Source organism: Ostrea edulis, chromosome 3 (assembly GCF_947568905.1).
Source record: "Ostrea edulis chromosome 3, xbOstEdul1.1, whole genome shotgun sequence".
NCBI classification, from domain to species: domain Eukaryota; kingdom Metazoa; phylum Mollusca; class Bivalvia; order Ostreida; family Ostreidae; genus Ostrea; species Ostrea edulis.
In genome coordinates, this window is record NC_079166.1 from 30,985,160 (window position 1) to 31,000,031 (window position 14,872).

Consider the following 14,872-nt stretch of genomic DNA (forward strand, 5'->3'; position numbering starts at 1 on the left):
AATCAGATGGCTTCTTCAAAGTTTTCATTTCGGCGGCTATATCTGCCAAGGGTGAAAGAGGAACACCGTGTATCGTCACCCTTGGCTAGCGAAGATGGTATTTTACTTACATTGCAATGAACTATACATGTGTATTTGATTTCAGAATAAAAACGGATATTTCGGTGCAAAACATCTGATTATATTTTTTCGTAAGTCTCCTATTCTGTAAAATTTAATTTAGTTTCCAGAAATGCTGAAAATTCATCAAATTACAAGGAATTTGTATGCCTCCCGCACTATAAACGCACAGTGATTATCCATATCGCAACACCTCGGATTTTAATTGCCTACCACTTAGAATTACCTTGCAAGAAACCAGAAGTTCATAGGGCTTAATGATGTATAATGAACAGTGATCGATCTTATAACTTCTATAAGGAATAAAGAATTAAGAATTGGGCAAACACGGGCTTAATTAATGATGTAAAGGCGTGTAAAAAAAAAAATCGGAAGAAAACTATGTTTTTCCGACAGTAAACGAGAGTCCGTTATTGAAAATTGTTACTAAAAATTTAATGATCATAATCATAATGAACTAAACAAGTTTAAGGGTTGGTATATACAATATAAAAGGACACAGGCTGATGATATAGTAACGATAACCTATACTGTGTCCGAGCTATTATTGGGTCACTTTTATATTTGATATTGTTTGAAACCAATTTATTGCATTTATTAGTTTTATCATTCTTTAATTCGTCGGTTTGTTGAATACATTCTTCAAATTTAATTAATCGTAAGTTCTGATATTAACCTAGGTTGAGTTGCAAGTAAAGACTAGATTCATTATTCCATTGGTTCGTTGATTGGTCAAATCGTTGTTTTTGGGGGTTTTATTATCCAATGATTTCACTTTAACTATTGTTGTGTAATGTTTGTACTTGATTGACACCTGTGACCTAGATTGTTTTGATGTTGATCACTTCAGTAGAAATATGACGTAACACTGATTACATAACTGTCTTTCATGCATGTTCTGGAGACTTCATTTTTAGTATAAATGCACTGTGAATATCATTTTATTAAGCTCTGGTAGACAAGCCCTATACGAACTGATTACTGAGCACATTTTTGGGATTTATCTGGGAAATTATTGCAATTATTCTGATTGGAATTAGCAGCGATATTGCGACGGTTTGCTCGGTACTCAAATCCGCAACATTGTATCGTAAGTTGGTATTTTGTTATTGTTATAATTAACTCTCAATAATTGTAAATAAATTATAAATTTTTTTATTGTCTTTGTTATTGAATTCTGCTGAGATGTTAAGGGATATTCTGATCCACAATAGAATAAAGTTACCGCGTTTTGTGTAGCTTAATCAGTAATACGTTTTACATCATCTGCTTCCTATTGTATGTAACTTTTATATTTGATCATTTATTAAATATCATTGAAAATGTTGATTAACGTTTTTTATTTTGATTGCAATGCAAGGTATTTGTTTCATTGTATTTTTGCAGTCAAAATTAAAGTTTTAATATTGTGAGTATGTGATAGGAAAAGGTATTTAGATTTTGAATTATTAGTGGTGCACGTTTTTTTCAATAGGTATAAATTTCTCAAAACTTTCAATTCTCATTTTCATGTTTGTAATATGATTTCTATATGTTTGACTTATATTTGTCTGTTATTGTGGGTCAATGATTCTTATTATATAATAAACTGAGAAAACAAACGTCTGCCTTACTAATCGGTTTCTTAGTCCCATGGGGATCCGGGTTAGAATAGGTCCTCAGTACTCCTAGCTTGTCGTAAGAGGCGACTAAATGGGGCGGTCCTTCGGATGAGACCGCAAAAACCGAGGTCCCGTGCCACAGCAGGTGTGGCACGATAAAGATCCCTCCCTGCTCAAAGGCCATAAGTGCCGAGCATAGGCCTAATTTTTGCAGACCTTCACCGGCAATGGCGACGTCTCCATATGAGTGAAAGATTTTAAACAATATACAACTAACAATCTGCCGGTGAAGGGCTACAAAATCTAGGCCTATGCTCGGCGCTTAAGGTCTTTTAGCAGGGAGGGATCTTTATCGTGCCACACTTGCTGTGACACGGGGCCTCGGTTTTTTGCGGTTCATACCCGAGTTAGTAAGATAAATATCCCAATGGTTTAGGGTGGAATTTTTTGTTTGTTTGTTTTGGGAGGGGGGGGGTCTTTGGTCTTTTTCTCATGTATAATGCTCCAACCAATCACATCCACCGTTTGAAAACTGACGCATTCGAAGTATCCTTGCAAGATCAAAGCGTTGCTACCACATTGGCCGCGATTACTTAGGTAGAGTTCAAATGCCACAATACGTTATATTAGAGTTGAAACTCGCTCCTTTCGATTGCAACTCTGGTAACCCGACTTTGAACATGAATATGATCCGAAGTCGCCTATTTAGATGGACAACAAACAGATAACAGTAAACAAAATTATACCTGACTCAATTGTTACAACTTAAGGTGGACACAATTAAATCTTAACATAATGTACAAATATTTCTCATAATTATATTCTCGTTCATGTTCAAATGGACGTCAGCCATTATGATGATGTAGTATTCCTCTGTAAAAGGAAGTCGTCATTACGATAATGTACTACCCTCATGATTGGCATGTGTTACATCGATCTAATACGTGAAAATCATTTACAAAGATAGATTTTCAGTCGACTATTATTCTTTTACAAACATTCTGGCTACAAATACCATTATAAACATGAATATATAATGCCGCTACAAATCAGCGACGGATTCAGCAGTAGAGCACCCCCCACCCCACCCCGCCACCTTAACAGGGCCGTAAATTACATGGAGGCGGAGGAGGCAGCTGCCTCCTCCAACTTTTGAGTCCAAAAAAATTAAAATTTAAAGTTTATAAAAATACGAAGAAAACACTTATTTTTCCATAGAATAGATGCGGTGAACAATAAACTTTAATTACTTTTCAGAAAGAGAAAATGTGTCATTTTCATCAAGAGCTTTGTTTGAAAATACACTTTTTGAAAATTATTAAATTCACTTGACATCCAATTCATTTTAAATCTTTCAAAACTGCCTCGATTTCATATTATTCTCTCGCGATATGCAAAGTATAGGGGGTTGCTAAAACGCGGAACGGAAAACGGAAAATAGTGCATGCAATAATGTTATGAGGAGGTTAACATTTTGCAAGATAAAAGGTATTATGAACAAGGGAAGCAGAAAGTACAGAGAGAGCGGGAAGTCATCTACAGACTCCACCGTTTCGTTCACTTCATACTAATGCATATTTATTTCAAAATTATTAACTTACCATGAAAAATAAAATCGGTAAAGTCGGCTCCTAGTAACTGGCTACTTAAAAAGAGAAAAGTTGGCTACTAGTAGCCAGCTACTTGAACCAGGAAAAGTTAGCTACTAGTGGCCAGTTACTAGTAGCCAGCTACTAAAAGTAAGAAAAGTTAGCTAATCGTAGCCAGCTACTACAAAATATAAAAGTTATATTTACTGATAGCCAGCTATCAGATAAAGATTAATGAGTTTGAAAATTATTATCTATCAGATTTATTTCTAAAGAGGACGAGGAGTCGTATGATATTTCATGCTCAATTGTCCCCAATTACATAACGTTGCAATGCAAAATACGAATAAACTTTTTCAACTGAGTATTTACTTTTAAAAAGATACAGATTGAATTCAGACCTTCATTCATTTGATATGCCATCCATTTTGAGATATCTGCTACTTTTACAATTTGATTCGAGTTACCCTGAAATTTCAACATTTGTGTGAATACTGTAAGGGGTCATCCATAATTGTCAACCATTTTCCAAAGTGTGTAAAAAGCACGCTCGGGGGGAGGGGGGTAAAAAAAAATCAACAATTTTACCGTGCGTTCTTTTTTCTCTTCCTGATTTATTTGATAAAAGTATTGGTCATGTTACAAAAGTGTAATGCCTATAAAAAAGACGACAAGATAAGACAGAGACATCTTTATTTTTTTCTATAAAAACAAAAATATATTATGTATACAAGATTTGCACATTTATAAAACATTATATCATTCATATATAACAAGAAATAGGGGTATCAATATTAAAGAACTCATTGTTTGAGCTAAATTGCTCATAAACTTGATTGTCGACCTTCTTGTTGGGAATTTTAAAATGGTTGATGTACACTTTTTGGGGGGGGAGGTCTAAAAAAGTGTGCTTTTTGCACACTTTGGAAAATAGTTGACAATTATGGATGACCCCTAAGAAACTTTGTGTTTGTATTGGATATCTGACGAATTTACGACTTTACATATGGCAAAAAGTGATAGAGGGTGTTTTGAGACGCCACGAATTTTCAGATATCGCTCTTAAGGAAATCAACTACAGCTACTTATACATTTTGATTATCGGTATTGAGCATGAAATTGCATACGACTCCTCGTCTTCTTTAGAAATAAATCTGATAGATAATAATTTTCAAACTCATTAACCTTTATCTGGTAGCTGGCTATCAGTAAATATAACTTTTATATTTTGTAGTTGCTGGCTACGAGTAGCTAACTTTCCTTACTTTTAGTAGCTGGCTATTAGTAGCTAACTTTTCCTGGTTCAAGTAGCTGGTTACTAGTATTCAACTTTTCTCTTTTTAAGTAGCCAGTTACTAGTAGCTGGTTACAAGTAGCCATCTTTACCGATCTTGAAAAATATTAGTAAAGAAAAAAAATAATCATACTGAAAACGACTTCAATTTTCAAATCTTATATCCAATCAATACCCCCCCCCCTCCAAACAACATGGTAAAAGGTAAAATAACTTTTCAAACCATTTTCCCCAAACATAGCCTTCTTAAATCGAACTTGCTTTTATTCTTACTTTAGTTGTACACCAGGTATAATGTATGTATATTTTTATGCATCACGTGAAATTTAAAAAGCGAACGAGTCCGGTGTGTATAAAAGGTTTGCCTCATTTGGGATGAATTTATGTAAAAGTTCGTACATTTACCGATATCCTGCGGATTAGTGTTGAAACTGAATAGATACAGCGGGAAAGAAAGATTGAAAAAGAATCAATGTAAACTAGGGTGAAGTTTTCGATTCATAGTATGAGAAATTAGCAGATATGAAATACCTAAAAGACTAACAGACAATTTATAGTTGAATGGAATCAAAATATCGTCTCATTATTAATCTAAATATTAGGATGCAAATATTTAGTTTAGAAAGCTGCTAGAAGTCCTCCCTATTTAGGATTGTCCAGAGTGCTGCGGTCACTAATTCTCTGTTAATTGAGAAATAATAAATCAAACACAAGATGTTTAACTAGCTGACTTAATAAGATCATGAATTGTCGTTGTTATACATACATACCACACTCCCTGTTGTAAGTATACACATATACGGAATCATATGTAAATTTACATGTAAATGTGCGTTAATAACGTTTTCCACCGGGAGAAGGGGATTGGAAGTACGCCTGTTTTTTCCATTCTCTACCCATAGGTGTCGCTGCTCGCTAACACCTCTGTCAATACCGATATTTCAAAATTCTTGTAAAATGCTTTGTAAATGATTTACTGTACACTTATTGACACCAACAGTGTGTCCGTAGTTCGTCTAGATTTGCTTTATTCTAATACAAGGAATATATAGTCTACAGGTCTAATTTAGTAAGACGAGAACGTGATAAAAAGTTGTTTGTTTTTTTAAATTCTTAAAGAGGTATGCTACAGCAGAGTTTGAGGTAGATGAAAAGTGGAGGATATGTACAACAATATTTTGATGTTGACATTTTTCACCAAATCGTACTCTTGGGACATATGTGCCTCAGCTATGAATGGCAAATGGATATTACCTAAGCACCTCACGTATGAGGTGACTATGCATATCATCTGACAATAAGTACTGAGGTAATTAAACATGTTAGGTCAATGTAGAAGATACTCAAAGACGCTGGAGCTTGAAACTGCTGTTTGCAATGCGATTACAAATTCTGGATTAATACTGCCTGCAAGAATAGCTCTTACAAATAACTCAGTAATTCATATATGCACCTCGCCTCAATGTCGAACCTCTTGGTATATAAACAAGGGGTTAAGATCTTTATTTTAAAGTAAAATACATGTTTGCAAATGTTCATATTGTTTTTGTAAGATACTTGAAAGTTTTTCCATTTTTAACACTTTAATGACAAATTTCATGTTTTTGCCCCAAAACCTGTAAACGTTTCCATGTATTAATGTCAAGCAATCTGATTTACAATTAAAGGTTACACACTTTCAAAAAAAATAATTGTTTTCAAATGTCAACATTAGTTATGTATAATATGAAGAACTTTTCCATTTTCGGCGCTTTTTAACCCTTTAACGCCCAGTGACGCCTTTTGACGCCTTTTATGTGACGACGGGATTAAATTGGGGGCGTTTTGTTATTAATTGGAATATAATGAAACTAATCATATTTTCTAAAAGTAGAGTCAAAACTAAACAATTTTTCTACTCAAAGTTTTTCTGTGCGATGTTGGGAACTAGTTGAAAACACGCATTTAAAATCGCACGTCGTTACCGGAAAGTAGGAAAATTAAGCCGAAATGACAAAAATTGTGTTATATTCTGTTAGTAAAATCTTTTCTGAAAAAAACACAAGATTTAAAAACGTATATCATATTCAGAAAGGTTGAAATATTTGCTTCATTTTTTCTTATGATCATATTTAGGTACGGGCAAGTGTCATAGACCTATTTCTTCATGAAAGTAATGCATTTTACAAGTTAAACGCGATAAAAATGCACTTTGACGTCATTTGACATTAGCGTGCGTGTGTATTGCGCAAATAAATCATATAACGATACATAACTATATTTACGTGGGAAAAGTAAATAAATTTGTGATTGGGTTTTTGTTTTTGTTTTATGAATTAGAACTACTGTTTTACAACCTAAATACAATGTACATTTATTTTCCCTATGTAAGCGTGTCCGCCTTCAGCCTAGGTATACTCGTGTGAACAATGGCTTCACCTTCACGGATTTTCTTACGGACCCTTACGTATTCCACAAATCCATAAAAGTACACGGATTGTTACGATTTAGACATGGATACCGACGAGTGATTTACGAATGCTTGTGATTGACTACGAGTCGGAGATCAATTTGTGTGTTTTAGGTGACGAAAATGGTGAAAATACACATCTTTGGGATTTGTGGAGTATTTTTGTTGTCATGGCAACCGTTACACCATATTTTAGTGCATAATTAAAATCTTCAAGATTTTTCCTTTCAGCATATGCATAGGTTATATTACGAAAATATGACTAGAAAATGCTTTAATTTCAATTTGAAATATTTGTATCAGCTTTGAAGGAAAACTCGAAAATTTCTGGTAGACATCTATATCGGATCTGAAGAGTGTTTTCAATTTTCGGCTATTATTTTTACAAATTTTAGCTTTTTACCCCCAAAAATCAAAAAGGCCTCCATGCAAACAATTTGATTTTAGTTAGAGGTTACATACTTTAGAGGATTTTCCATTTTAAAGCGATTTTTAAAGAAAAAATCATGTTTAGCCCCAAACTTCGTAAATTTTCGAATACATAGTTATGTCAAACACGTTTATATATAATCAAAGGGTTACATACGTTCACAAAATGCCTGTGTGCAAATGTCAATGACATCTATATCGGATGTGAAGAGGGTTTTTTTCTTCCAGTTTTCGGCTATTATTTTAACAAATTTCATGTTCTTTGCCCCAAAATTCGAAACTCCCCCACGTAGAAATGTCAAACAACCTTATTTATAATCAACAGACTATGGATGCACTTAAAAAAAAGACATTTACTTGTTTGCAAAAATCCCTAGGGGGTCCCCCATTACCTGTACTACACCATGGTCTACATGTATAAGGCTTGCAAACCAAGGTGAATTAGATATTCGATGGAACGTGAATTTTGGGTTTATTTTTTCCCCTTGAATTTCTTTGCCAATTTCCTCTTTCTCTCTCTGCTGTAGGGAAACTTTCAGATTGAATAAGTGCGCAGTCTTCTTTGGAATTATCGAGAATTGATAAGGAATATTTTTATTCAGTGTGTTGTGAAAGAAAATATTAACCATTTAACACTTATATTAACCATTTAACATTTTGCCCTTAGCATTAAACGAAAGTGTCAAAAACTATAGTTTCGTACAGTCATTTTCCATGCATTATTGAATATGTTTTCGGCTCTACCACAAAATCTTCAAAAATTACTGACGAGGTAGTGAAGGGGCATCCGGTGGAAATTCACTTAGGGAAAAGATTAATAGATCCTGATCAGTGTTGACCGATTTTCAAGGGGTCATCTCCAAATATTGAAAAGAACCACAACATGGTATGGACATCTGTGCAGTATTTAATTTTACTTTGATACACCAAATCGCTCCATCCTGGGACCAGAAAACTCAATCCAGGGGTCTTAAATTTCACAATTGTGGTAGAGGATTGAGTACTCATTATCATCATTTTTCCTCCTTGATGTACAAAAGACGTTCCTTCAGATATAATGCATTTTAAATATATGATTACATTAGCTCCACTCTGGGCCATGAACCCTACAATCCAGAGGTCATGAATTTCATAATTTTTGTAGAAGGTTCATTGCTTATTATGATGTCCGGGAGTAGAGAAAATAGCATTACTTTTGATGATTTGACCCCATCCCTCAGACCCAAATGAGGCAGGGTCCATGAAATTTGCAATTTTTGTTTCCCTTTACCCATATATGCTATATACCAAAATTCGTTAGAATTAGATAAGCGATTCCAGAGAAAAAACTGAAAGTGTTCAAAAGTTTACAACCGATGTACATGTATGACTACGGACGAAAACAAATAGCAATAGGTCACTAACTTTATTTCTCATATTTACATTCTATTTCTTATTTCTGTCAGGATTCCTAATAGTTGAGTGAGACTATATTTATCAAGATTCATACGCGCATTGTTCACAACTGCATCACATTCATGAGGAAATGGCTGTCATTACATTTGGTAACAATATCAAAGGCAAAACATTGGAAATGTAAATGTTTGTAAATGAATAAATGACCATGCATATACATGTTAGATTTGCAGAAACCACGTGACTGGATTAAAGCGTATGACGTTCGCTTCGCCATCGAGAGGTCTCAGGTTTCGTTCTCGATCAAGCCGCTTCACAACGGTAATACAGGTAAGCTATTAATTTGCCAAGTGAAGTTACGGTACCGGTCAAGGACCTTTCGGATATGCCCTTGGAAAGAGATATTCCTTGTCACAGCAGGTGCTAGTACAATAAGAAGATTAATTGCCATGTGACCCTGTGCGCCATGCGTATTTTCAAATTTGTAGTACTTCACCTACAGCTGGTGACGTCGCAGAAAATTTCTCGACAGGACGTAAAACAACCAACCATTGAGCCATATTTGGATATTGTATTGAACAACGGCAGACTAACAACCCAACTTTGTGACGAAGGAGGTGCTCTTGACGTCTAAACACGACAGAAAAATTCTCGAATGAAACGTGTAACAATACACAAACAAACCAAACTCTGCAATCGTTCTAATTCCCGCTTCCGCTTTGTTCCGCATTCCTTCACGGTTTTCGATGTCTTCAAAGAACAATTTTCACCGTTCGCGCGAGATAGGGAAAATGGATTACGTTACAAAGCAATTGTTACAGCACATGAAATGAATTCAAGATAGCCTAGGTCACAAAAACCGTTTGACTCCCCTGCTTATCGGAGAATGCTCTTAGACGTTTGTCGTGTAGAGCATTGCATTGACAAACGTGTAGGTGACCTAAACTTGGATTTGAGAAAGACATTGAATATTCCTTTCATCGAATAGTTTTTAAAACGTATCCTGTCATATACAAGTACGTGTTATTTAGCTATTACGTTGAGTAGATAACTCCAATTATGCAGCTAAACAAGTTCCGGCTTTTGAAGATTTTCCTGCTGTATTGAAGTAGAGTTACATAATCAATGAATGAATGAAAGGAGGGTAAAACACACCAAAAACACTTCCTCTAGCTGTTGCCATATTTATACATTGCTTTCGTTAACAGTTAGCAGGATGTTTAATATATGAAGCTGTTCCAGAGAGAGCGTTTGTCTTTAGGTTTTTTCTCACTAGAAATATGTGTGCAGACATACTAGTTAATCAAAGTCAGACGGTAACCCAATCTAATTAAAAATTGGATGTTAGATCCGCTCGCATACATTGTGTTTGCCAGCGGACCTAACACCTAATTTTAATTACATTGATAGTATAAAAGCTCGTCTCCGTCACTGAGGGTAATGGGACGTTTCGCACCGAAAGATGTTTCGTATTGAGACGATTCGCACTAGGACGGTTCGCCCCTATTTGCGGTGCGAAACGTCCCATGCATTTTCCAATTACTTTGGTTATTATCTATATAACTACGTATCTAAGACATTTTGTCTGATAACATTTGATGTTAACATATATAGACAGGCGTGATGTTAGTCCAAGTACGCCAAATTTCCTCAATCAAATTAGATCTTGATTTTAATTAGTACTTGAGTGTGATTGAAGTTTCCTTGTGATATAAAGCATTCATATTTAATGATATGAAAGTATGGTTGGACAGGGCAGCTTAAACATTTTATATATGATTTATAGTCACATGTTCAAGTAATACAGAAACGGGATGGGATCCATTATCAACGCGTAGAGAAAATCATCGACTTATTCAACTCCACAAGATATACCATAACATGACTCCCAATTACCTAAACAATATAATTCAGTCTCTGAGAAATCAAGGTCACAACTACAACACAAGAGCAACTAATTCACTGCAAGAAATCAACTCTAGAACCAAGCTATACTTTAATTCATTTTTTCCATCTACAATAAGGAAATGGAATGCACTTCCTCGAAATGTCCAATTAAATCCCTCTCTATCTAGCTTTAAGAAATATCTTAATATAAGTGTCATTGGTATTCCAAATTATTTTTACTTAGGAACCAGAATCGGACAAACTCTTCATGCAAACTGAGATTAGAATGCAGTGCTCTTAATCTTCATATATTTCAAAGAAAATTATGCAAGTCACCCCTTTGTATTTGTGGAGAAGTAGAAAGTATTGATCATTTCTTTTACGCTGTAATATGTACTCAAGAGTTAGGACCAATACAATTCTGATACTGCCATATCCACTTAATGTAGAATTATTGTTATACAGTAATGAAAATTTATCTGAAAGTGAGAACAACAGCATTTTTTATTTAGCCCAGAAATTTCTTGTTGAAAGTAAAAGGTTCTGAGCCTACCTCTGAAAGCTGTTCTGCTATATCTACATGTTATACTGTCATATTGTATATAAAATATACTCGTGTGCACCAAGGTTGTAATAAGTGGAAAACCTGTGTTTATTACTCATTGTTTATAAGGCATAACTCTACAATTTGTTATTTCAACTTTGTCTATAGTTTATATTCATTTGATCTGTATCGACAATTATCATACATATAAACGTGTGTTATTTTTCTCCCAATACTCATTTCCAGCTTTTCTCTCTTATTCCTTTTTTTTTTTTTTTTGCATGTATTGTAATAATTAGTATACGACTTGGTTTACTTAGAATTTTCATTCACCTCTTGCTTGTAAGATATTTAGAGCGATATTAATATAAGCCTTTTGGCTTGTTTCTCAATCTATTTCATGTATAAGACATTATTTGTTAAAATTATCGATTTATTTACGAATAAATATTGTTTAAACTAAGGAATACAGAACATTCAATTTTTCCTATTTCATAATCGAAATTATTCATGTATATCCGGTAGCGGATGAAGGATTTAGAAAAGCAATCTTTCTTTTCTTTTGTTCACTCTCAGAGAAATAGATTTACAACTTGGAACAAATTCAAATGTTAATCTGGTACGGCGAAATATATTTTTCAAACAGAACACCATGCAATTCCTTTAACACAACACCAATTTTTAAAATCATCTATATTAACGTATCTGGTATTGTATATGAAATTTTCATATTTTTGCTAATGCAAAAATTTGATCCATAAACCCCACATCGTTGCTATCTCTGCTATGTACGGATTGAAGAGATTATTTTAATTTTATTTTTATAGTATATAAACGGAATCTCATAACTGAAGGGAGTCTCCTCATTACATTCTCCTTGGAAATGACATCTGGAGCATCTCCGCAAAATATAGATGCAATTAACTTAATATTTGAAGTGGTACCGCCATCGCGGTAGTTGTCTTTAATCTCGCTTAGATCACTTACCTAGTTTGTTGAGAGTGTTAATCCCTATAATTATTATTCCACATGTTTGATCATTTCTATAACATAGACTATTAACTTTATTTTTTAATCAGTATGGATATTTATAAACATTAATCTACAAATTAAAGAAAATAAAGACAGTCACCAATGTAAGTTTAATATCAAAGTGCGAATCGTCTTAGGACGAAACGTCTCAGGGTGAATCGTCTTTTGGGGCGAATCGTCTCAGCACGAAACGTCCTCAGGGGCGAAACGTCCCGTATTCATAAGCCATGGGTTTCGTTTGTTTTTAAACTCACCTGTAAATAGACCTTCACCAATATCTTTGTTTTAACATGCGCACACCAAACAGTGGCATAATAGTCATCATTTTGACGGTGACCGCTCAATGGTAGAAGTGCAAAAAAAGTCATGTTTAGAACACTGTAGCTCAATAACAAGCGTTGCGACCCCAGTTTTTCTTTTTAATTTCCTTATTCTCCTTCAATGTAAAAATCAAAAATACACTTTCAAAAAACTTGACATTACTCCAAATCTCAGGTGCGAACTTCTTAACTAATTTCATTCACTGTTATATAAATTATTGTACAAAGTGTAATTAACAAACAACAGGTGTTCGACCCCATGTGGATTGTAATGTCCTATAATTTTTGTTTATTCTTTTTATTTATTTTTTAAGAATTTAATGTTACGCAATAGAAACTTAACTACCCTTCACTGCCTATTCACCCTGATCCCGTCCTCAGCTACATGTACCAACGATGATTATGAATTAAAGCGTCTACATGAAAAACAGCCTTTAAAAGAAGGAATAAATCGTAAGGAAGAAATTTAAAGAAAAGTGTGATTTTGAATATAATTGTATAATGACAATTACTTTAAGATAACTGTATAATTCCGTAGGGAGCTATATCAAAAATATTTCCGTATGATAAAAAATATTTTCATTACTGTAATTCAATCGGGCAATAGTCAGCTAATGACTAGAGATCAATACTAATTTAATCCCTAAACGATGTGTATTGTTTGGTGTTCTATTTAGTAATGAATTTGGTTTACTTCCAAGATAAGTAATGAAATAGTTTACTATAAAGACATATCTTTTAAGCATTCAGTTCTTATTTTCGGATGTCGTTGATCCTACAAAATAGCTGACTGTGCCAGCAAATTGAATACCGCGCTTTAGCGTTTACGACACAGAATCTCTGACATAATTATAAAATGTATATCAATAATGTGATCTATACCCTGCCCATTCCGATACGAAATTCATTCTCTTATTACATATTAACTACTGAAATATGTACTTTATAATGTAAACACACATCTATCCGATATATATTCACTTTCATCATCATTTATCTTGATTTAAATCGTTCAAAATTGTTTAATCTCCTATCTTTATACATTGAATACCTTAAAAGTGAGAATCATGTGTCTTTTGGATATGACCGTAAAACGGTGGTCACGTATCGTCACAGGCGTTGGCACGCTAACAACCTTCACTGTTACGGCCCTAAACGACATACATAGATCTAAATTTGTGGTACTTCACCTTCAGCTGTGACGTCTCAATATCAGTGAAAAATGTCAAAGGGGCGTAAAACAAACACACAAATCCAACTGCTTACGATTTGATTTTCAAACTAAACTTGAAGAAACTTTTCCATCAAAATGTACACATGTATCAAGGACACGGGATACCCCCAAAAATGTTATAGAATTTTATAAAGTTTAGCTATTTACAAATGTTTTGATATTGCTGAAAATTCATATTTACCACATGTTCCTTTCAAATTAGATCTCCTTATATTTGCGTTACTCACAAACTTTTCTTGAATATTCAATTTAAAAAATCCAAAGGGACGTAAAACATATTTACCACAACATGTTCCTTTGAAATTAGATTACCTTACTTTTGCATCATTCACAAACTTTTCTTGAAAATTCAATGGAAAAGCATTATTTACTAAAATTGAAATCCTTCAAAAACTTTATTGATGCATTGCATGTACAGTGAAACTTGTTTATAACGAAAACGTTTATAAAGGATTTACGCTTATTGCGAAGTGATATTAATCCCATACGAGAGGAAAATAACTATAATTCCATTGGATGAAAGGCGAATATAACAAACAGTGATTAATCTCATAACTCCTATAAGCAACACAAAATAGATAGTTGGGCAAACACGGATCCCTGGACACAACAGAAGTGGAATCAGGTGCCTAGGAGGAGTAAGCATCCCCTGTCGACCGACAACACCCGCCGTGAGCCCTATATCTTGATCAGGTAAAGGGAGTTATCCATAGTCAAAATTAGTGTACTAAGAATGGTCCAACTATCAGTATGAAACACCTCATACATTATTTGACCCAATGATATGTTGTATTTGCAAACTAGATCGTCATAACGGCCATAGAATTTGCAAAATGTTGACTTTTGACTGTTGAAACCGCTGTACCATCAACGTCTTTTTCAGTAGCTTGTCTCGATTTAAAAACTGACCATACGCAGAACAATCTCTTCCTTATCGAATCAGTTGAGAGATATTAACACCATGTGTAGGTAATAATG